Source organism: Sus scrofa, chromosome X, assembly GCF_000003025.6.
Source record: "Sus scrofa isolate TJ Tabasco breed Duroc chromosome X, Sscrofa11.1, whole genome shotgun sequence".
NCBI lineage: Eukaryota > Metazoa > Chordata > Mammalia > Artiodactyla > Suidae > Sus > Sus scrofa.
In genome coordinates, this window is record NC_010461.5 from 9,871,123 (window position 1) to 9,894,828 (window position 23,706).

General features: G+C 42.4%; 1 long non-coding RNA gene across 2 annotated transcripts in view; it reads left to right on the forward strand.

Annotated features, from left to right (window-relative positions):
- LOC110257721 overlaps window positions 1–23,706 on the forward strand; it is a 197,577-nt gene that overhangs the window by 108,974 nt on the left and 64,897 nt on the right. The gene's annotated exons all lie outside the window — the stretch shown is intronic.

Sequence of the window (23,706 nt, forward strand, 5' to 3'; positions counted from 1 at the left end):
GGATACAAAGGAACTTCTTTACAGAACAGAAACAGACTCATAGACTTGGCACACAAACTTCTGGTTACCAAAGGGAACCAGTGGGGGAAGGAGGGATGAACTGGGGGTTGGGGATGGGCAGATGCACGCTGAGGTATATGGCATGATTGGCCAACGGGGACCTGCTGTAGAGCACAGGGGGCTCTGCCCAGTATTCTGAGATCATCTATGTGGGAAAAGAACATGAGAGAGAACGGATGTGTCTACATGTCTAGGTGAATCACTTTGTACAGCAGAAATTATCACAACTTTGTAAATCAACTGTACTTCGATAAACATTTAACAATGAAAAACATTTTAAAAAACTTGCACCCATGTGAACACATTGCCTTAGAAGGGGCCACGTATGGCTTGGGGCCCTTAAACTTCCTAAGCTTCCTGATCAACCCACCTCAGGAGGCAGGAGTAGGTACCCAGACAGAGCCCTCTACTAGCACTTTCTTTAGTCAGTGTGACTGAATCCACCTATGGTTTTGCATATGAATATTTTTTAATCCACACTCATCCAGGCCATGTCTCTTTCACTCATTGTCCCAACATTTCTAGCTGAAACAGCTATGCTAGAATCAGATGTAAAACTATCTATTATAAACAGAAATTATTTTTTAACCACAAGTTACTTTTCTCAAATGAAGCAAGAGTTTGACTTTTTAAGTTGACAAAGAATTTTTATCTGACGGCTTCCATAAAGCTAATACTTTGCCAGGAATATAGGAGACTCTAAAGGAAATTCAGTTATTTCTACAATACCCCAGTAATAAAAGTTTCCGCTTGTTATGAAAACAAGAGTTCATATAAAGTGTAAAAGAAGCCACCAGAAAGTTGTTTTTGAAAAGCTCTTATTCTTCTGAATCACAATGCTTGGCTGTTTGAATAAGATTAGCTTTTCTTTTTAAATCTCATCTAGAAGCTTTATAAAACGAATCTCAATTTATTAATCATTTCTGGATCTTTCATCTGTGGCCCACAAAATCTTATTAAAGCCTGTACTGACTTAGTTGATGCTTCGTAAGAAGAAAATGACTCTGTGTAGGTTTGGACAGGGGAAAAATAAACTTGTGTCTCCTTGGTTCTTGATGAATTCTTTCTGGTCCCTCCTGTGTGTGTGTGTGTTCGTGTGTCTGTGTGTCTGTATGTGTCTTTTCTTTTACGCATAACCCAACCAAACACATCCTTTTCAAAATATTATGATCATCGTGATCTCTTGCACCAGGGGAGTTTTCAGCATTCTAAAAATAATTTCGATTCTTTGGAGTCAGAGTGTTTTTAGTTACGGCCGCACAAACAGTTGGGGCGGTGGGGGGCGAGGGGGGACAGTGGTTTCCACATTAGATCCATTTGGAAGTACTATTGAAAAAAAAAAAAAAAACAACTCTGAACATGATGGAAGCATGAAGAAAACACTTTGGAAATTAGGATAACGAAACAAGATTAAAATCAACTTCTATTACAGCCAAAGGATAAAATCCTAGTGTTAATGATTGATCTTAGAGTCTTTCCTTTCTCCTTCCTCATCCCTTTGCCACAATTTCAACATCATCTAGGGCTGCCTCCAGCCCCATGATTAACCCCTTCTCAACAAGTCTTCAGCAGAAATCCTAAATCTAGGAGTAAGAAGCTAGGTAGGCTCTAGGCAAAGGTACACTGAAGGGAAGTCGCTTCCTTCTGTCCTTCCCATGTCATCTGCTTTGGATTTTAAATTTTTGTATAGCTGAATTAAAGTGTCCTCTCTTGTACACATATGATAAAAGACATGCGTGATTTGCTTTCTCATCATCCTCAACCATGCAAAATTAACTTTTTCAATTTGATGCATAAAGAAATCCACAGTGAAGACTATGAACACCCAATAAAGACTAATGACTGAATTCTAATGATTGCATACTTCTTGCAAAGAGCTTGGGGGTAAACATTACTATTCAAGAAGACTACCTAAGGAAAGAAAAATCCACTGCTTACTGTAGCTGTTTGCGGAGGCCAGATGAAGGTCTTGTGTTGTTACTGAGGGTGTTAATTAGTTACTGCTGCATAACAACCCCCAATTCTCTGGAGCCTGCAGCAGTAAACAGCTGTTTTTTTCATGCACAGGTCTATGGGTCCACCATGGCTTGTTTGGAGTCACCTGGGGTTCAGAGGGCTTGGCTGGTTGGCGTTAGGTCTGCTCCATGTGTTTCTTCGCTCTCCTTGGACCAGCAGCTACTCAAGGCACATTTTTCTCATGGTGAATCACAGGGGCCTAAGAGGTCAAGCCCAACCACCGATGTGCCCTTGGAGTTCCCGTCATGGCTCAGTGGTTAACGAACCCGCCAATATCCATGAGGATGGGGGTTTGATCCCTGGCCTCGCTCCGTGGGTTAAGGATCTGGCGTTGCCGTGAACTGTGGTGTAGCTTGCAGATGTGGCTCGGATCCAGCGTTGCTGTGGCTGTGGGGTAGGCTGGCAGCTATAGCTCCGATTCGACCCCTAGCCTGGGAACCTCCGTATGCCGTGGGTGCAGCCTTAAAAAGACAAGGGAAAAAAAAAGCTTTAAAGCTCTGGTCAAGTTTGCAATATTTCTATAAGCTAAGCTCAAAATCAAGGGGTGGGGATGCAGACTCCATTTCTATTATTGCAACGATAGGTCACAGTGCAGAGGGAGAGAGGCAATTAACAATAATCCAGTCTTCCTCACTGACCACTTTTAATCTGTCTGTGACTTGATTTCCCCATTTGTAAAACAAGATAAAACACATCAAAAATATTAAAATTCTACCTTTTAGAGCTCTAAGGATTAAAGCACTTAGTGCCTGGCACACACATACAAAAGCTTAATAAAGAAATTCAGCTGTTATTATTACTGCTGTTGTTATACCCCAATCATCCAAGAAGAGGGAGATTAAGCCTTATGAATAGCCGCACCTTGGAGCATTATGCAGCCATCAAAAATAGCTATGAAGAGTTGTAATAATTTGGGGAAACATTTTGGCTTTACTAGTAAGTGGGAAAAAAGCAGCATATGTAAAAATATGTGGCTATGATCCCAACGATGTAAAAAAAAAATCTATATGAATCAAAGACGTAAAGGAAATATACCGATTATTAAAGCAGCTGATTCTGAGGGGTGATTGTTTTCATCTCTCTATATTTCCTGGTTTTCTATAATAACAAGTATTTTTCTCTAATAACATTAAGCTTAAAAAACATCGTTAGGAGTTCTTGCTGTAGCTCAGTGGGTTAAGAGCCCAACTAGTATCCATGAGGATGTGGGTTCAATCCCTGGCCTTGCCCACTGTGTTAAGGATCTGGCATTGCTGTAAGCTACAGTGTAGGCTGTGGATGTGGCTCGGATATGGCGTTGCTGTGGCTGTGGCGTTAGGCTGGTGGCTACAGCTCTGATTTGACCCCTGGCCTGGGAACTTCCACGTGCCATGGTGTGGCCCTAAAAAGACAAAAAACAGAACCACAAATTTTTTAAAAGAAATCTATGGTTTGGGCCCAGAGTATGTGTAGCTGATCCCACCATTAGTTCCTTATGTGTTTGGGGGTCATTTTTAACCTCTAGGCTTGTTTTTCCTCTTCTCATTTGGGAACAGTATGGTTAGCTTGATTGTTTCCAATATCCCGTTTCTTTCCTCTTCACACCTGGTTTTGGATTATTTCAGTGGTTAAATGAGGTGCTTTTCCTGATGGGCAAAATACACAGCAGGGGCCGAGGGTGCTGCAAGCTTAAGGATGTAAGATGATGACAACCATAAGCAAAAGAACACAATTTGAAGATCTGGTAAGTACAAGAGAGATATTTATAGATATTAATCAATTATCTTGACATTATTTTTCTGTTTTAAGTATTTGTATTTTTCTTGAGTCCCTATGAATAATGGTACTGCTCGTGAGCCTGACCTTTTCAAGAAAAATGCTATACTTCTATAATTATATTTGAGAGACATAACATTATTTGAATAGGCATCTCAGTATTATTCAGACATATTGTAATATTACCAGGACTTAAAGTCTTTGAATAATGCAAACTTTCCTAACATTACTCATCACATTTAGTGTAGGCAGATTGAATGTGGGCATATTTTTAGCTCCTTTTGGTAAATTAAATTGAATTCTGTTTTCCTGTCCTCTTGGATTTCCAGAGCTTCATCATTTTCTCAACTCCAAAGTGTACTTCTGTGGTGGCTTGAAATTTTGTCCACAAATACTTTGGTGTTGCTTCCTTTAAAAGGTGGAGTCTAACTCCTCTCCCATGAGTGTGGGCAGTAGCTGGTGACTCGATTCGAACAGATAGAATGGGACTAAAGCGATGGTGTGTGACTTCCAAGCCTTGGTCATAAAAAGGCTTTGTGGTCTCCTCCTTGCTCTCTCCTGTCTTTGAACACTTGTCCTCAGGGAAGCCGGCTGCCGTGCTGTGGGAACACTCAAGGAGCCCTATGGAGAGGCCCACATAGCAAGGCACAGAGGGCTCCTGCCAAGAGTCCCGTGAGCATGCCATCTTGGAAACAGATCCACCAGCCCCAGTCCAGCCTTCAGATGACTCCAGCCCTCCTGATGCCCTAACTACAACTTCCCCAAAGACCCTGAGACAGAATCATCCAGTCAAGCTGCTTTCAAATTCCTCACCGGAACTGTGAGAGGATAAATGTTTACTGCTTTGAGCCAACAACTTTGGGAGTAATTTGTCATGGAGCAATAGATACATAGCACAGCTTATCACAGAACTATTGCTGGAAAACTATCTTGGAAGCCTGTATATCTTGACCATGAGGTGCCTACCGTAAGAAAAGGTCTGAACCACATGGTAGGTACACAATGTGAGGAAATCAAACCCAGAGCGTGCCTTCAGGTAGCCTGCAGTCAAATTCCATCAACGTAATGACAGAAAAGGAGACAGACCTTTTTTGACATTGACGGAGGTACTGATTATCAATTACCTTGGGTTTATGAAACGGGGGTTAATATCTACTTTAAAGGTTGTTATGAGGTTGAAAAAATAACAGCAAATAAAGTAGCTGGCACAGAGTTGTCCTTCGTGAATGCTTGCTGTTATTATTAGAGAGACGCATTTCCATCACCAGCTTTTTATTTTTCAGTCTTCAAGTTAGAGCCACTGCATAACACTTAAAATGTGTAATCATTGCATTGTGTATGCAAAGCAGCATTTTTACTAATAGGTTTGAAAAGTCAGAAATTTATCAGAAAAAGCACTCTTCTGTTTTTCTCAAAACTGTTGGTTTCAATCTGAGTCTATTTTTGTTTTCCAAACAAGATCATTTGTATCATTTTTTTTTTCAGATTCCACATATAAGGACTTGCTTTGTGGCACAGTGGGTTAAGTATCCAGCATTGTCACTGCAGTGGCCCAAGTTGCTGCTGGGGTGCAGGTTTGATCCCTGGCCTGGGAATTTCTACATGCTGCAGGCACAGCCAAAAAAAAAAAAAAAAAAAAGGATTCCGCATACAAGTGATATTATATGATACTTGTTTTTCTCTGCCTGACTTCGCTTAGTATAATCTCTAGGTCTATCCATGTTGCTGCAAGTGGCATTACATCATTCTTTTTTATGGCTGAGTAATATTTCATTGTATGCGTGTATCACAGATAGAAAAATTTATGGTTACCGAAGGTGAAAGGGGGAAGGAGGGATAAATTAGGCGTTTGGGATTAACAGATACTACTATATATAAATAGATAACCAACAAGGACCTACTGTATAGCACAGGGAACTATCGTCAATGTCTTATAATAAGCTAGAATGGAAAAGAATCTGAGAAAGAATAGATAGATATAGACAGATACCTGAATCACTTTGCTGCACTCTGCAAACTAATACCTCATTGTAAATCAACTATATTTCACTTAAAAAAAATTTTTTTTAAAAAAACCTGTTGGTTTGAAAACCTCTTAGGGAAATGACAGTGCCATGGTTTAGATTTGACTCAGTGCCTATTTTAAGCTGGTGGTGAGCATGCATTTTTATTGCTAATCCTTTAGAATAATAAATAAGCTAAGTTCCCACACCGATGTGCCAGCATCCTAAATGCCATCAGCCATTTTGTTGAAAGAGTGCTATTTTTCACTCTGGACAATGTGTGCGATATTTTATTCCAAAGCCGTCCTCTTATTTAAATAAATAACTGTCTGTCATCACATTATTTAATTCAAAGTTACCTAGGTTCCTCCTTTCCTTAATTACATGGTTTGCTTCAACTCCATCTCATCAATTATGTTGATTTCTTAAGCCCTTGAGACCAGGAGACCTGGCATATAGCCACTTCGTTTATCTTCTTAAATATTCTAGGAATAATCAAGAGAAAAACTCAGAACCTAAAGTTTACGTAGGTGGTCATCAATTTTAAACGCCCGAATCTAGATAATGGATGTACAAGGTGAAATAACTAGATGACTATGAACAAGATAGTTATTTCTGACCAGAGCTGCTCTCCTGCCAGTTTCTTTACATGCATAATTACGGTTCCTGTATGGCTCTGTTGTTATGACAACCATCACTGTATCTCACACTACACTGGCGGTGAAATGTACTAGGGGCATGAAGCATACATTTTTCATATTTTTCCAAGTTCATTTTTTTCATGGTTTCATGGAACAGTCCCACATGAAACACTGATCTGAGCTGAAAAGAAAAATCAGAAAGACTTATTCTCCCAACTTGGAGACTGAGAACCAGCTTCTGTGAGCAAAATCGCAATTCACCATCACAGCGAGTTAATTCATGGCAAACAATCAGACTTCCTTTCCAAGGAGAAGGGAGAGCAATTGCAGTTGGTATCTTCTGATTCACATTGCATTGCCCCCTCCCTGATATAAATTGCAAACGCCAGGAGACCGTGGGGAGACTCCAGATGAGGGGTGACATTTTTGCTCCTGTTCCGCAGGGAAGAGGTAAATGCTGAAATTCACGGGCTGCTCTCTGTTTAATTCACACGGTAATGTCAGGGGCTTCTTGATGGAAGACCAGTGGCCCCTCCCCTCTCCAAGCTGCTACTGGGGTTTTGCACTTTGATAAAGCGCGTTTCTCATGATCAGAATTGCTGGCGTTCAGATCCAGCAAGAGGCTGTAGCTTATAGCTAAATGCACAGCAACAAAACTGATTTAAAATAAAACTTTCAGTAACCTAATTCAGGAACCCGCCCCCACCCTTGCCTCCTGGAAAGAATTTTGCTTAAAGTGTTCCTATCAAGGCCCACATCCATTTACCTGACACGTTTAATTCCCATCATTACTCCTCTTTCTCTAGGGAAAGATTATATAACTGGAAATATCATAACAAATGGAAGTAAGAGACAGAAACACCCACTTGTTGAGTACATGGCCGACCTGGTGTGAATTTTGGTAAACATTTCTTAGATGCAAACCCAATAGGTTTTTTTCACTATTAATATTCTTATACTATTTCTTGCCAAGACTAGAATACGTTATTAAGACTTTGTAAAGACCTCAGCGATTTGGAGTGTTAAATCTGGTTTTACAATGTTGGAGAGAATTCTCTGGTTGCAACTTCCTTGCTTTATTATTCTTCTTTGTTCATGGAGAGACCGTTCCAATCAACTGCATAATCTGTTAGAATACAGCTTGACAGAGGGAGAGGGATAAATTCGTAGTATGGGATTAAAAGATACTCACTACTCTACATAAAATAAACCACAAGGAGCTGCTGTATAGCACAGGGAACCATATGCATTCTTATAATAACTTGTGATGGAGAAGAATCTGGAGTTCCTGTCATGGCTCAGCGGAAACGAATCTGACTAGCCTCCACGAGGACTCAGGTTTGATCCCTGGCCTCGCTCAGTGGGTTAAGGATCTGGCGCTGCTGTGAGCTGTCGTGTAGGTCGCACACGTGGCTGTGGCATAGTCTGGCAGCTGCAGCTCTGATTCGACCCCTAGCCTGGGAACCTCCATATGCCGTGGGTGCGGCCTAAAAAAGACACACACACACACAAATGTGATATATATGTATACACACACACACATATAAAACTGAGTCGCTTTGCTGTACACTTGAAACAAACATAACATTGTAAATCAACTGTACTTCAATAAGTAAATAAATAAAATACAGCCTGAGAGGAATGAAAGATTTTTCTTTTAATAGCTAAACAGTTCTAGGATCAAATTTCTGAACTTTGGACATTAAGATAAAACTTAAATGAATTAAAATGTGTCCTAGTGGTTAAGGATCCGATGTTGTCACTGGTGAGGCACGGGTTTGATTCCTGGCCCAGGAAATTCTACATGCCACAGTTGCGGCAAAAAAAAAAAAGTAAATTGTATGATATGAATGCTAACTCAATAAAGCTATTAAAAAAAAAAAAAAGAATTGAAATGTCCTTGAGCCAGAAAGTAAAATAGGATGGAGTAGCAGATGGCATCTGATTTATTTTGCTTCATTTCAAATACCATACATAAGCAAACGCCAGCGACTCAGTGGCCTTGTTGAGGAAATGTGCCAAACAGAGGCCATAGAGAGCTGAACCTGACCATGGCCATTCCCCATTGGTCCACTGTGGAGGCCGCTGCCGACGTAGTGAATTTCTGGGATGGATCTGCAGCACGGTCAGAGAACATTGCCCTATGTGTAGACAGCTAGCATCAGACTTTCTTCCTGAGGAGTCAACGTCAGTCAAGCTCTGGATTAAACAGGTGCTGCATTCCCACTCGGGCTACTAAACCAGAGCCTGGGGTCTTGGTACCAGGGCACCCAGCCATGATGCCAGATCCTGCTGCACTGTGCATATTAGAACATCTGCCTCCCAGCCCCGAAGTCCACCAGACTGGGATGTTTTCGTTGCAGAACAAGTAATAAAATTAAGCAAGATGAATGGTACGGTTTTAGAAATATTTCTTGAAATAACACACAAGCTTTGAATGCTTTCAGTTTTACAGCCTCTTAGAAATGAAACATAAACATGTTCTAGTGGTTAAGGGAAAATTAGGAAATGAAGGCTGTGTCCAGTAATAGTAAGAATTTACAGGATATTTTTCACATTTCAAAAAATGTATTCAATACAACAGTGGAATACCACTCAGCCACAAAGAAAGAAAGAAAGAATGCCATTTGCAGCCACATGGATGCAACTAGAGATTCTCATCCAAAGTGAAGTAAATCAGAAAGACAAAGACCATCGGATATCACTTCTACATGGAATCTAAAGTATAACACAAATGAACCTATCTACAGAACAGAAACAGACTTGCAGACATGGAGAACCGACATGTGGTTGCCAAGGGAGAGGAGGAGGAGGGGGCAGTGGGATGGATGGGGAGTTTGCTGTTGGTAGATACAAACTCTTACACTGAGAATGGATGAGCAGGGAGGCCCTGCTATACAGCACAGGGAGCTCTATCCCCTCTCTTGGGATAGACCTTGATGGAAGATAGTATGACAAAAAGAATGCATGTATATATATATATATATATATATATATATATATATATATATATGACTGGGTACAGCAGAAATAGGCACAACACTGTACATCAACTATACTTTTTTAAAAAATGTATGGCTCTTCCCTATAGCAGATACTGTGCTAAGTACAGATACAGAAATAAAGAGCTGTACCTCCTAGCCTCGTGGTATGTTCTAACGAAGTTGGAACAAAGAAGAACAGATGATAGGAACCATCAACAGAGCATGTGTCTCTGGTCCTGCTTCAGAAACGGGGCACTCACTGCCCAGCTGCTGGGAATGTTGCCCACTAACTGCCCCCAGCTGACACCATGATTAGCCATGTTTCTATACAGAAAATCTACCCAGATATAAAAGGATCTCTCCCCTTCCCTGTGTCCTCCCAGAATCATCAGGAGACACAAGCCAGCTGGCAGCCACAAGAGCAAAGAGAAAAGTGAAGGTAGAAAGTAATGGATGTCCCGGGGCGGGGGGGGTTTCATAGTAAAAGCAGGTTTTCATTATTTGATGTGTTTGGTTTTGTAAACTTTGGGGCTTGGGGTTGCCAAGGAAACGGTGTTTAGAGTCAAATCAGAAGGAAAATCCAGTGTCGACTGGGGAGGGATGAGAGCCTCAGCCGAAGTAGACAAGACAAGGCACCTCATCCCTGGGATGGAGAAAGACCTTTCTTGGGGAAAAGAAAGGTCTTTTAAATTAAATCTTTTAACATGCTCTTTGAATAACATTACAAACACTTTTTATTAAAATATAGTTGACTTACAATGTTGTGTCAATTTCATCTGTACAGAACAGTGACTCAAGTATACAGGTATATCTTTTTGAATTCAAATTTTGTCTGTATACATGCCCAGGAGTGGGACTGTTAGATCATATGGCAACTCTATTTTTAGTATCCTAAGGAACCTCCATGCGGTTTTCCAGTGGTTGTACCAGTTGACACTCCCACCAACTGTATAGGAGGGTTCTCTTTTCTCCATCCTGTCTCTAGCATTTGTTATTTGTAGACTTATTAATAATAGCCATTCTGACTGGTGTGAAGTGGTTCCTCATTGTAGTTTTGTTTTGTGTTTCTCTAATAATTAGTGATGCTGAACATCTTTTCATGTGCCTACTAGCCATTCATATGTCTTCTTTGTAGAAATGTCTACTTAGGTCTTGTGTCCATTTTTCAATTGGGTCGTTTGTTTTTTTGTTGTTGAGTTGTATGAGTTGTTTGTATATTTTGGAGATGAAGCCCTTGTCAGTTGCATCATTTGCAGATATTTTTGCCCATTCTATAGGTTGTCTTTGCATTTTCTTTTTTTAATGGTTTCCTTTGCTGTGCAAAAGATTGTAAGTTTGATTCGGTCCCATTTGTTTATTTTTGTTTTTATTTCTATCGACTTGGGAGACTATCCTAAGAAAACATTTTAAAATTTATATCAGAGAATGTTTTGCCTATGTTCTCTTTTAGGAGTTTTATGGTGTCATGTCCTTTTTTTTTTTTTTTTTTTTTTTTGTCTTTTTGCCTTTTTGAGGGCTGCTTCCTGCGGCACATGGAGGTTGCCAGGCTAGGGGTCGAATCGGAGCTATAGTCACCGGCCTATGCCAGAGCCACAGCAATGCAGGATCCGAGCCTCGTCTGCAACCTATACCACAGCTCACGGCAATGCCAGATCCTTAACCCACTGAGTAAGGCCAGGGATTGAACCTGTAACCTCATGGTTCCTAGTCAGATTCGTTCACCACTGTGCCATGACGGGAACTCCAATGGTGTCATGTCTTATGTTTAAGTCTTTAAGGCATTTTGAGTTTATTTTTGTGCATGGTGTGAGGCTCTGTTCTAACTCCATGGGTTTACAAGCAGCTATCCAGTTTTCCCAGCACCACCTGCTGAAAGGACTTTTTCCCATTTTATATTCTTGCCTTCTTTGTCAAAGATTAATTGACCGTAGGTGTCTGGGTTTATTTCTGGACTCTCTATTCTGGTCCATTGATCTGTATGTCTTTTTTGGTGCCAATACCATGCTGTTTTGATGACTGTAGCTTTGTAGTATTGTCTGAAGTCTGAGAATTATGCTTCTTGCTTTGTTTTTTTCCCTTCAGGATTGCTTTGACAATTCTGGGTCTTTTATGGTTCCATGTAGAAAAACTGCATTTTAACAGGATCTTCAGGGACTCAGGTTCACAGGAAAGTCTGAGAAGCAGTGATCTAACTCAGTGGTTCTCAAAGTGCAGCAGAATCGCCCAAGCGGGAGGGGGTGACCTGTTTGACTACAGATTCCAGGGTTTCAGATTGAGTAGGTCTGAGCTAGAACCCAAGGATTTGCAGTTCCGACAGGTTCCCAGGTGATGCCTCTGCTGCTGGATTGGGAAACACGCTCTGGGAAGCACAGGCTTTATTTCGTGCAGCTCATTTACTGGGGAATCAGATCCCCCTGAGCTCAACTTTCACCTCTGATACTCACCAGCTGCTTGATGCTGGGCGCTCTCCTGACCTCTCTGAGCTCTCTCTAACCTCTGATGTTGCTAAGTGAAGTAACACCAACTTCACCTGGACTTAGGATTTCAAGAGATTTTAAAAGCCAAGCACCTCCCCCACGCCTGGCCACCGAAAGTGCTCAGCAGAGTAGCGGCCTCAGCACCTCCAGCGAGCTTGTAAAAACCACAGGGACCGTGTATCAGAACCCGCGTTTCCATGAGACCCTCAGGTAACAATCACATGCGTTAAAGTCTAGGAGTTCTGTATGCATATGGGTCCTCAGTTTCCCAGTTCCAGCAGGGTCACTGCAGCTCGGGGGAAGGGGCGACGGGCCCCAGATCAGGCACTGGTAGCTTGAACCTCTAAATCTGTGTTCCCACTCTCCAGCTCCAGCTGCACGCTCAAGGTTTGAATCCCCATCTCAGGCTGGAACACAGGCCCGGAACCCCTGCAGGTTTGCACAATACCGGGAGGCACCAAATGCCTAAAATAGGCGTTTATGTGACCTTGTTTTCTGGCCTGGAGTTCGCCCGGAAACAGATGCAACCTCAGAAAGAAAGGATTTCTATACCTTGTGCTTATTTGACTTTCAGATTGCTTTTTTTTTTTTTTTTTTTTCTTCCACATTGAATCCTTGTGGGCTGGAAAGGAGTAGGAAAGAGAAAGGATGGAAGCAAAGGCCACGCAGGGTACCCAGATTCTGACAGGGAGAGAAAGGAGGTTCTCTTTTCTCCAAGCTGAAGAGGAGAACGGCTCCCTCCCAGGCAGAACTGGTTTCTGTTAGAACAAATGGGCCAGCTGAACTCCCCGCCCCACCCCCCCCAGCCAGAAGTCACCCCTCTCAGTGTTCTCTCATGCAATTCTCTGGGAACAAAGTACTCTTGGGGAATCATCACCATTTGTAGCCTTTTTATGGTGCGAACCAAATGAACATGAATCCTTCCAGAACATTCTAATGAACAAAACAGTACAGAAGGGACTTCAGAGTTGGGAGGCAGCATTGCTTTTTTGCATATGCATGACTAATGACATCTGAGACATAGTCTGGCAGGAAATACAAAATAACCAGATTTATTTGAGGATGAAGAAAGTTCTAGAAACTGTGTCATCCCCCATGCAGTTGCCCTTAAGTTTAAGGGCAATTTTGTCATTGAATGTGCTGTTTGGTACCTCTTGCGCTGCGAGGTAAGGGTTGGCTTTCATTGCATTAGACATCATGGGCCAGGATCACTTTTTCTTTCCCTGAAGCTGGAGAAGGCTGGACTGTGCACATAAACAAGTCATTGTCTTAAATTCTGTGACTGTGAGATTTATGCCACCCATTATAGTGGAAATCAATACAGTGATATTCACTTTATAGCTGCAAGAAGTTGAGGAATGGGAGGTCATTTTATCCAAGGTCCTAGCCGGGCCAGCTTGGGGATAGGCTTAAAATTTAGATTCCCCCATGTGCAGTCTCTTCATATAATGCGAAACGATGAGTTTCAGGAAAGAGCTAGATTTTTAACTTTGAGTCTTGATTTTCTTACTTAGCTATATATTTTCCTTCCTGGCCCTTAAGCACTGACATCTGGATATAGTGCCAGGGTGATGTCCATGGAAACAGAAGCAACTTTGGGGCCATTGGATTTTGGTTAGGGCTTAATCAAAAGCCCACTTGTGAGATTTTGGCCCCCAGTTCAGGACTGGGCAGAGCCCCTGTGGATAAATCCACAACTCAACTCATCTCATGAATAAGAACTCAGAAATGTGCTTCTTCCCTCTCCACTGCTCAGATACACTTCAAAACTCAACCAGATGGGAAACTCAAACAATGACTGCCTCTAAGGCGGACAGGGGGTAGTGATGTGGGTCTGGGAAGGAAGGAACAAGGGGGAACTTTCTGGAGTGAAAGTAATGACGCATCTCACAGGGCTTTGAGTTCGGTGGTGCCGTATGCGTGTGTCGAGACTCATGGAACGCTACCTTCAAGATCTGCATTGTTTGATTAGATGTTAATTTTACCTAAACTAAAACCCTGTGTGTGTAATAGAACAAACTCCCTGAAAGAAAATACTGGGGACCGTAACAGGGTTAAGAGCTAAACGTGTTAGAGCTGCATTTTCATCAGCTCCGTCATCTTCACCCATCACAAAATGCAAACATCTTTGATCACGTATGTAGCGGGGAGCAGGTGGAAATTCTCAGAAGTGGCTAAAATGGCTAAAGTAGGGAGCGTATCGTCTGGGGCAGTTGGCTTTCTGTCAGCCCTGCCAGGAAGCCAGATCTTTGCCCCCCAGCTGAGCAGGCTTCCTTTAGCATTCAGTCCTGGTGTAAAAAGAACCACTAGAGCTGTGAGTGTGTGTGTGGAGGGTGGGCTAGCTGAAGGCTTGGGGCAGCTCTGTCATGAATGCCCTCTAGGACCCCGTGCAGGGGATGGGGTGGGTACTGGGCATCTTGGGGTCTCTCCTGTTCTCCCCTGAGGAAATGTAGACATGGTCGCAAACTGGCAGGGAGGAAGGAAGGGCCGGCTTCAAGATCTATTCCATGATGGGTTTGGGAAAAATTACAAAAAGCGCAAGGGTAAAGGAGACATTTGACTAAAATTGTATTGTTGAGGAGTCTTTACCCTTTTGGTTCCACTTTGAATATCCCTCGATTTCCTCAGTTTACTAACGTGGTTTGCTGCTTTTATTTTATCATGAAATATTTCAAGCATAGAATATATATAGAAGATAATGCAACAAAAATCCACAGTCCAGTCTTGTCAGATGACTTTTTTTCAAGCTTGAAAATGTGTTTTAATTTGTGATTAGTAGTTAAATTATTAAATTATTAGTAGTTAAATTAATAGTTCAAATAAATCAGAATTGTCCTTCTATTAACATTACCCTTTAACTTTTTCCTCATCTTTATGTCGTGCATACTGGAAGACAGGTATTTGGACATGGTCATTGTCATTAGAAGCGACAATAATAAACCCACACTTTTATAAAAATAACGTTGCTAAAATAGAAAAAAATGTATTAAGAAGAATGGCATTGACGTACATCATTGCAGTCTCTTGAATGTCTGCCTTAATCGAAGCAGCTGAATTTTCATATTTGCTTCTGTATTCAATACATTGTGAAACATTGTTTTAGTTGAAAAATATGGAGAAAACCCAGTTTTATACATATACATAGTTGGAAAGGGGAGGAATAGACTAACAGCTTTTTCAGATAGTTGTGGATATTCTTCTTTGGTATCATGCCAAACTGGAAATGTGGTAATTTCTTAAGGATCCATTATGAAATTTGAAACTATAATAATGAGCTTTTCATACTTGGTTCCATTAAAGTTCATTGGTTTATCTTTTTTTTTTTTTTTCTCTCTCTCTTTTTAAGGCTTCACCCGCAGCATATGGAGGTTCCCAGGCTAGGGGTCGAATCGGAGCTGCAGCTGCTGGCTTACACCACAGCCACAGCATTGCCAGATATGAACCACATCTGTGACCTACATCACAGCTCACAGCAATGCTGGATCCTTAACCCACTGAGTAAGGCCAGGGATTGAACTTGTGTCCTCATGAATACTAGTCAGGTTCATTACCTCTGAGCCACAGTGGGAACTCCCTTATCTTACATTTTGAATGGATGGTTTAACCATGCATGATCTTGTAACAGCTTGTGTTGGTCATTAGGGGAGCTGATTTCTTGAGTTAGGCAGATCTTCCTTAATACAATATTAACAAAACGAAACAAAACAAAAACCATTCCAAATCGTACCACTGATCTCACCAGAAAAGTCTACAAGTATTGTGAAGCTGTCAACCCTGGCGTGTGTGTTGGGGGGGGTGGGGGGCACAGATACAAATGTGTAAAATTTTACCTGTCACTTGAAAACTCAAAAATTTTATCCTGGCAACAAATACTACTAATTGTTTTCCTTAAAGTGACAGGCTCATTTTGTTCCTTTTTGAGAAAAGCTCTGCTTTATTCCCCACTCTGCGCAATCATTGGTTGTCTGTTGCCCTTTCAGGTTAAGATGGTATCACAGGAAAACGGTGGCTAGTTTACCTGGCACCTCAAACAGTCACTGAGTGCGTTTCCTTGAGATAACATATGAACATTGGTATGCAGCAAAAATATTTTAGATGTACTTCTCATTTTGTCACACGGAATTGAAGATGTATGCTCCAGGGCTGAAAAGTAGTGAAAACGATCATTTTTACTTGCATTTATTTTTCCTGCACCTGCGCAGAGGAGAAGAGCCCAATCACCACCACTACAGTTTGGTGCTGATGCCTCGATTCATGTTTAGGTGCCAGCAATTGAATTCCCCATCGCTCTATAACACTAGCAAATAGCGACACAGTGAAAAAGCCAAGTACCATCTCTGAAATATTATTAGGGAGTTCCCTGGTGGCCTAGTGGTGAAAAGATCTGGCATTGTCACTCCTGTGGCATGGGTTCAGTCCCTGGTCTGGGAACTCGGGAACTTCCACATGCCCCAGGCATGGTCCAAAAAAAAAAAAAAAAAAAAAAAAAAAAATTATGAGAATAGTTTCGACTTCACAGACACATTGAAAGAGTTGGAGGCTCCTAGGTATCTGGGGACCACTCTTTGAGATCCACTGATAGGTCTCTCAATAATATTTTTTTCTCCTTTAAGCAAATTAAGTGTCAGAATTTTACACATTCAGCATTAGCCATGAATCTAGCATTCTTTTCTTCAGGAATTACTTGTGCATATACAGGATATGCTGGCAGTACAATGGTAAACAAGAGCAAAGTTCTTGCCTGCATGTAATAGCTATTCTACTGGGTGAGACAACCTGCGATTCAGTAATCAGACAGCTGTAAATGTGTAACCGTGATAAATGCCATGAGAATCATAATAAGAGAAGTTCACTTAACCTGTGAGTAGAAGGTTAAGATTCAGTGTTTCTGAGAATAGAAGGTTTGCCTTAAAATCTCAAGGGTTGATAGGTGTGAGCAAGTGAAGTAGGCAGTGGTGGGGAGTGTTCGAGGCAGAGGGACCAGCATGTGCAAAGATCCTGAGGCAGGAGGGAGTTTGATGTGCTCAAGAAATGGGAAGTAACTCTGCAAGGGAGTGAGAATGATGCGAGATAATGCCAGAATGGAAAGTAGAGACCAGAATATAGAGTATTCTCTGCTCACATTTTGGCTTTTATGCGGAGAACAAAGGGGCGCCATTGAAGCCTTTCTAGAAGGGTCGCTTAATGAAGTTGTCAGTATAAAAAGATCACCTTGGTTGGGCCGTATTGAGAATCAGTGGATGATGCTGGGGGGTTAGGGAGATGAATGCAGGGACCATTTAGAAGGCTGCTTTTGGAGTTTAGGAGAGAGAAAAAGACAGGGGAAGGATTGTGTTAGGGCACGACCATGGGAAGGAAGTGACAGGGAGTCAATGAGGAGTGAGCATAGCCCGGAGAAAAAGGAGCTTCACAAATACTGCCGCGGTTGCCTGTTTGCCCAGCTGAATGGGTGGTGGTGCCCTGAGAGAGCCATTTCTTATTGAACTCTGGCTGTCTGGGAACAAAAATTAGAGAAAACTCAAAGAAAGAAAATAGAAGGAAGAAAAAAAAAAAAAAAAAAAAAAAAAAAAAACCATCAGCACCGGGGCCAGAGGTGGAAGACAGAATCAAATTATTAGGAGAGGGATTTGGATTTATTCCTTTCATTGTGTCAGTGTTCTCCTAAAAAATAGTTCCCGAGATCATTGAGAGATCCCTAAGAACAGTAAGTTCAGTTTCCTGTTAAATATCTGTTTTTAGCAGCCAAAGGGTTTGCTGTGGTGTTTGGTCTTCCCTGCGGGAGACAAGGCGTCAAGACAGCCTCAATCAAGGAGAGAACTTTCCAACAGTCAGAACTTGTGCTGATGACCCCCCAGGGCAGTCTGCACGCCTCCCAGCTCCACTGTGTGCCAAGCTCTCTTAGCCATGCCCTCAGATACCATCTCACTTCACGTTTGTGACAACTCAGCGTGATAGGTATTGACACTGCCTCCATTTTACAGATGGATCAGTATCAGAAATACTGATACTTGCCAAGGATCATATCACCCCCCAAGCATCAAAATTAAGATGTCTAGACTTTTTTTTTTTTATGGAGGTATAACTGGGAAATAACATCATGATGTATTTAGCCACACTCTTTTTTATTTTTCCTTATTTTAATTTTTATATTTACTTATACATTTTGTCCTTTTAGGGCCACACCTGTGGCACATGGCTAGGGGTTGAATCCAAGCTGCAGCTGCCGGCCTACACCGCAGTCACAGCAACACTAAATCTGAGCTTTGTCTGTGACCTACACCACAGCTCACGGCAATGCTGGATCCTTAACCCACTGAGTGAGGCCAGGGATCAAACCTGCATCCTCCTGGATACTAGTTGGGTTCATTAACCGCTGAACCAACACAGGAAATCCTTCTTATTTTTTTAATACTATTTTTTTCTCAAAGCAGCTGAGTGATATTTCTAATGCAGGGATTACCTGGTTTGGCGGGGTCCTGGACCCCTTTCAAAACTTCTAACCTTTTCCCTAACAAAGTGTACATTTGCACACAGAGAACGGACACCCTATTTTCAGAGGTTTTTTAATTCTCTTAAAACTCATCCAGATCATGCCCAAAACCATTTGGACACCAGCATTAAGAAGGATTATTCCAGGGTGGTCTCTTGTGGAACAGCAAGTTAAGGATCCTGCATTGTCATTGCAAATAACAGCTCGGGTCACTGCTGTGGCATGAGTTCGATCCCTGGCCAGGAACTTCCACATGTTGTGGCCACAGCCAAAAAAAAAAAAAAAAAAAAAATTCCAGGGCCTTTTGAAAGCTATCACTGATACTGTTTTTAATGTCTGGTCCATAATGGATTTTTTTAATAATCAGAGAAGAAAAAAATGAACCACCTTAGATTTCCCCATTAAAAATTGCTTACTATTCATTGAGAACAAGTGTCCGAACAAAGATGTGTCCAGTCACGTTCACAGCAGCCCTGTTCCAAAGATGCAAAAGGTGGAAGCCACCCACATGTCCATTCACTGATGACTGGATAAACACAATGTGGCAAATCCACACAATGGAATATTATTTGCCAATAAAAAGGAATGAGGTGCTGATACATGCTACAGCACGGATGAACCTTAGAGAGATGATATCACATGAAAAAGCTAGATACAAAAGGCTGTGTATTAAGTGATGGCGTTTACAGGAAATGTCCAGACTACGTTAAGTCCACAGGCAGGCAGAAAGCAGACGAGTGGTTGGCTGGGGCTGGGAAGAGGGAAAGGCAGTGGCTGCCTAGTGGGTATAGATTTCTTTGGTGGTGAAGAAAATGCTCTGGAATTAGAGGTGACAGCTGCACACATTGTAAACGTACCAATAGCCATGAATCATATATTTTAAAGTGGTTAATACGGTGACCTTTATGTTAGATGAATTTTACCTTGATTTTCAAATTCTTTCTTTCTTTCCTTTTTTTCTTTTGCTTCTTAGGGCTGCTCCTGCAGCATATGGAAGTTCCCAGGCTAGGGGTCCAATCGGAGCTGCAGATGCCAGCCTATACCACAGCCACAGCGATGCCGGATCTGAGCTGTGTCTTTGACTTACAGCACAGCTTACTGCAGTGTGGGATTCTTAATCCACTGAACGGGGCCAGAGATCGAACCCACATCCTCATGGATACTAGTTGGGTCCTTAACCCACTGAGCCACAATGGGAACTCTGCAATTTTTTCTTAAAAGATGACTCTCAAGAAACCAGTGGCTGCCAGGCTTTGCCCTCTTACTACCTTCTTCTGCCTGGGCTGGGCTGGTTAGAGGGGCATAGCTTCCCTGTGGGGCAAGTTGGCACCTGTAGGCTGAATCCTGGCAGCCTTCTCTGGGGTTCCCATTGCCACCTAGGGGCCTGGCAAACGGTGTGGCCCTCTCTATGCAGAGATCCCCTGTTCTTGCCCTAGAACCCTGCATTTGCAGCATCCTGCTGGCATTGAAATGATGGTAAATGGAATTCCCTGGCGGCCTAGAGGATTAAAGATCCAGCCTTGTCACTGCTGTGGCTCTGGTCACTGCTGTAGTGCAGGTTCGATCTCTGGCCCAGGAACTTCCGCATGCTGCAGGTACCCCCAACCCCCCCCCCCCCCCCCGCCTCCGCAAGGCAGTAATCCATGGGCTTTTTTGCTCTTTGAAACCTGAGGCACCGTTCTTTGCTCTTTTCTCTATTTCGTCTATTCCCTGCCTCTCTGGGTCAGATCTTTGTGCCTGCCTGATGACAGCCAAGGTTCTCAAAGGTGGGGAGTGGAAAGAAGCGGTGGGAATGGGTGGTTGTGACCGCCCCCCTTCCCCAGAAGACACATGGCATTATCTGGAGACGGTTTAGTTGTCATGACTTGGGGCGTGTTCCTGGCATCTAGTGAGTGGAGACCAGGGGTGCAGTTAACCATCCTCCAGCGCCCGGGATGGCTCCCACAGCCAAGAATTCCCCGACCCCACGTGTCAATAGCGCTGAGACGGAGAGACTCAGGGTTATAGGATCATCGATATCATATGGTTGAAAATGCCAATAAGTACTTACTGTGGGCCTTCTCCTGGAGATGGTTCCTCCTTTCTTTCTTTCTTTTTTTTCTTTCTTTTTCTTTTGACAGCTGCATCTGCAGCATATGGAAGTTCTTGGGCCAGGAGTCAGAGCCAAGCTGCAGCTGCCAGCCTACACCACAGGCACAGCAACACCAGATCCGAACCGCATCTACCACCTACATTGTAGCTTGCAGCAATGTCAGATCCTTAGCCCACTGAGTGAGGCCAGGGATCAAACCCGCATCCTTACAGACAATATGTCAAGTTCTTAACCCACTGAGCCACGACGGGAACTCCTGCTGTTTTCTTGATCTCTGTGGCTTGTGATGCCAAATGCTGAAACAGCCCCAAGGCAAGGATTCTGGGACTCTCTAGGGAAATCAAGGACCTCAGCCTAGTAACTTATGGATCCCACAAAGACTATATATATCCTTTAAGGCCCTGGAGCTATGAAATGGAAGCTAGTCCTTCCATGTCGAGGACTGAGGCATATGCATGCTGGTCTGCCTGGCAGAGACAAGCAGGTCAAGAATTAGAATGCTTTTCACAGCCTGAGAATAATGGGATTTATAAAGGAAGGAAATAATCATATTATCCTTAACATTTTGCTTTACCATTTCAAATTATTCTAACAATTGTATTGTCAATCACTTCATTCTGAACCAAGGTTTACGGATTCATTTATCTTAACATTTTATCTTGCAAGAGAGACACTGGCTATATGGATGGGCTTCATTTTCTTTAATGATATTCTAAGATTGGTCAAACACACCTGAAAACAGGCATGATCTTGGCATTATCTTTGTGGCTCAGTAGGTTAAGGATCCGGTGTTGTCACTGCAGTGGCTTCGGTCACTGCTGTGGCATGGGTTCAGTCCCTGACTTGGGACCTTCCACCTGCTGTGGGTGCAGCCAAAAAAACAAATCAAAATAAATAAATAAATAAATAAAAAAATCCCCAAACAAAAATAGGCACAATCTTGAATGAAAATCAGATCCTCCATTTTAAAAATCTTGTCACAACCTTTCCTGAAGAGAGTGAACACATGCTACGTAAAACAGCAGCGGATTCTTAAATATTCTTATGATCCTACAGAGAGACAAGATGTTCACAACAGCCTTAACCCTTGCTCACATCACCTTGGAAAATACCTTGGGGAAAACCGTCAGTAATTATTTACTTGCTGGAAGATTTACTCCCTGAGAAAATTCATGCTTGCGTTCTCCCTAGCTGCAGGAGAATGTCACAGCGGGAAAAGAGCATGTTGAAGCCATTGTTTGACAGGCTGGCAGTCACAAGGGGAGGGGCTTGGTATAGTTGCTTTATTATGAGCTCGCCAAATGCATCTGTACCTGTCCCAACAAGGGGAAACGTGCCAACAGCAGCCATCCAGAACAAATGGAAAAATCCTGTTCGAAGGTGGGGGTTTTTGATTACGTGGATTCACGCACACTGAAAATGTCATGAAGCAACCTTCCCCTCTTCCCTTCATCTAGGGGTTTGGCCAACTCTTTCTGATAAGAGCGTGCACTTCTGTGGGTGACTGAAGCCCAGGACTTCATGGGTTTGTGATGGAACATGATTACTACACTAGAAAGTGATCTCTTTAGAAGAAATGAATACACACGAGGGTGGGGTGAGTTTTTCAGCATGGCAACGGATAATGTCCCCAAATGGTTGCCTGGAAACATCTGTTTCAAACCACTCTGAGCTAGGAAGAAGGTGGGGACCAGTCATGTGGTTCGTTGAGAAAATGCTTGGCTCACCAGTCTTGATCTAAGTGATGGCATCTGGACAGAGGAAGAAAAAGAAGTGGTCTTGGAATCACATCCTCTTCAAAACACAACAGAACAAGAACGATGTCTTGACACTTCTTGGAAAGGTTTTCTCACAGTGTGACAATTCCCCAGATTTCCCCTTCATGTTTATTTTTTTAATCCTTCACCCAGTTGCCCCGTGGTTAACATCTTCATGACTGTGGCATGTTTGTCAAAATGAAGACATGGACTTTGGCGTGTTATAATTAACCAGAGCCCCGAGTTAATTTGGATTTTGCCAGTGTTTCCACTAATGTCCTTTATCTGTTCCAGGATCTCATCCAGAACCCTGCATTTAGTCTTCCTTCTTGCCTTTTGATAACCCTCCTCGCTTCTTTTTGATTGAGATCGTGAACTTCAAAATGGGCTCTTAAGCACTTTTTCCTAAACACACCGGAGTCAACGTCTCAATTGTGTCTACCCTCCTAGGTTCTGCAATTGGGGCCCTGGCAGTTAAACTGATAAAAGACAGATTAACAAGAGAACCAAAAAAAAAAAAAAAAAAAAAAAAAAAAAAAAAAAAAAAAAAGGATTAACACAAGCAGAGTGCATAAACGTGGGAGAAACTCAGTGATGGGTACCTCAAAGGGGTGGTTAGAACTTGGGGCTTATATAGCATCCTAACAAAGAAGAATAAATTTTTAGAGAAGTGACAAGACCAAAAGAAAGGAGGTTTCATCTTTTAGGTGTGACAAGCATTGGGAAAGTAAAACTTATAGGGGAGAGCTAATGGAAGATAACAGTTACTTAGTCCAGTTTCTTATATACATTTCTCTCAGTGCTGTCTCTCGGGCTAGGAACCAGCAGGGGGTGATGAGGAGGTGGCCTAGAAAGAGCAAGAAGGACATTTCTTGAGCCCATACTGCTTGTGCATCAGAGGCAGGATACTGGTCTGACATTTCAGAGCTTAGGTTCTGAGTTGGTATCTCTGGCAAGGTTTGGGCATATGGGAAAGACCCTGGAGCAAGATACCTGGGATACCAAGGTAGAGACTTGAGTACAGGAACCATTCTAGCCATTCGAATTAAGAACAAGATTAGAACTCAAAGTTAATTAACCTGAGGTTGAATTAACTTCCCTACAGAACAAGAAATGTTAAATTTCACCTGAATAGGAAAAGAAGTCTTCATCAACCCTCACTCAGGCTTTCTTAACCTCGGTACCCATGGGACTGGGGGTTGGTGAGCCCTCTGGTGTGGGAGGCCATCCTGTGACATTGTAGAACATTCAGTAGCATCTCGAGCCCTGACCCACTAGATGCCGGTAGCACTCCCCTGCCAAGGTGTGACCATCAAAAATGTCTCCAAATATTACCCGATGTCCCCTGGGGAAAAAATCACCCCCACTGAGGACAACTGCTATAAACCAAGGCAGACCCAGGAGGAGCCATTAAGTGACCTATTTTAGTAG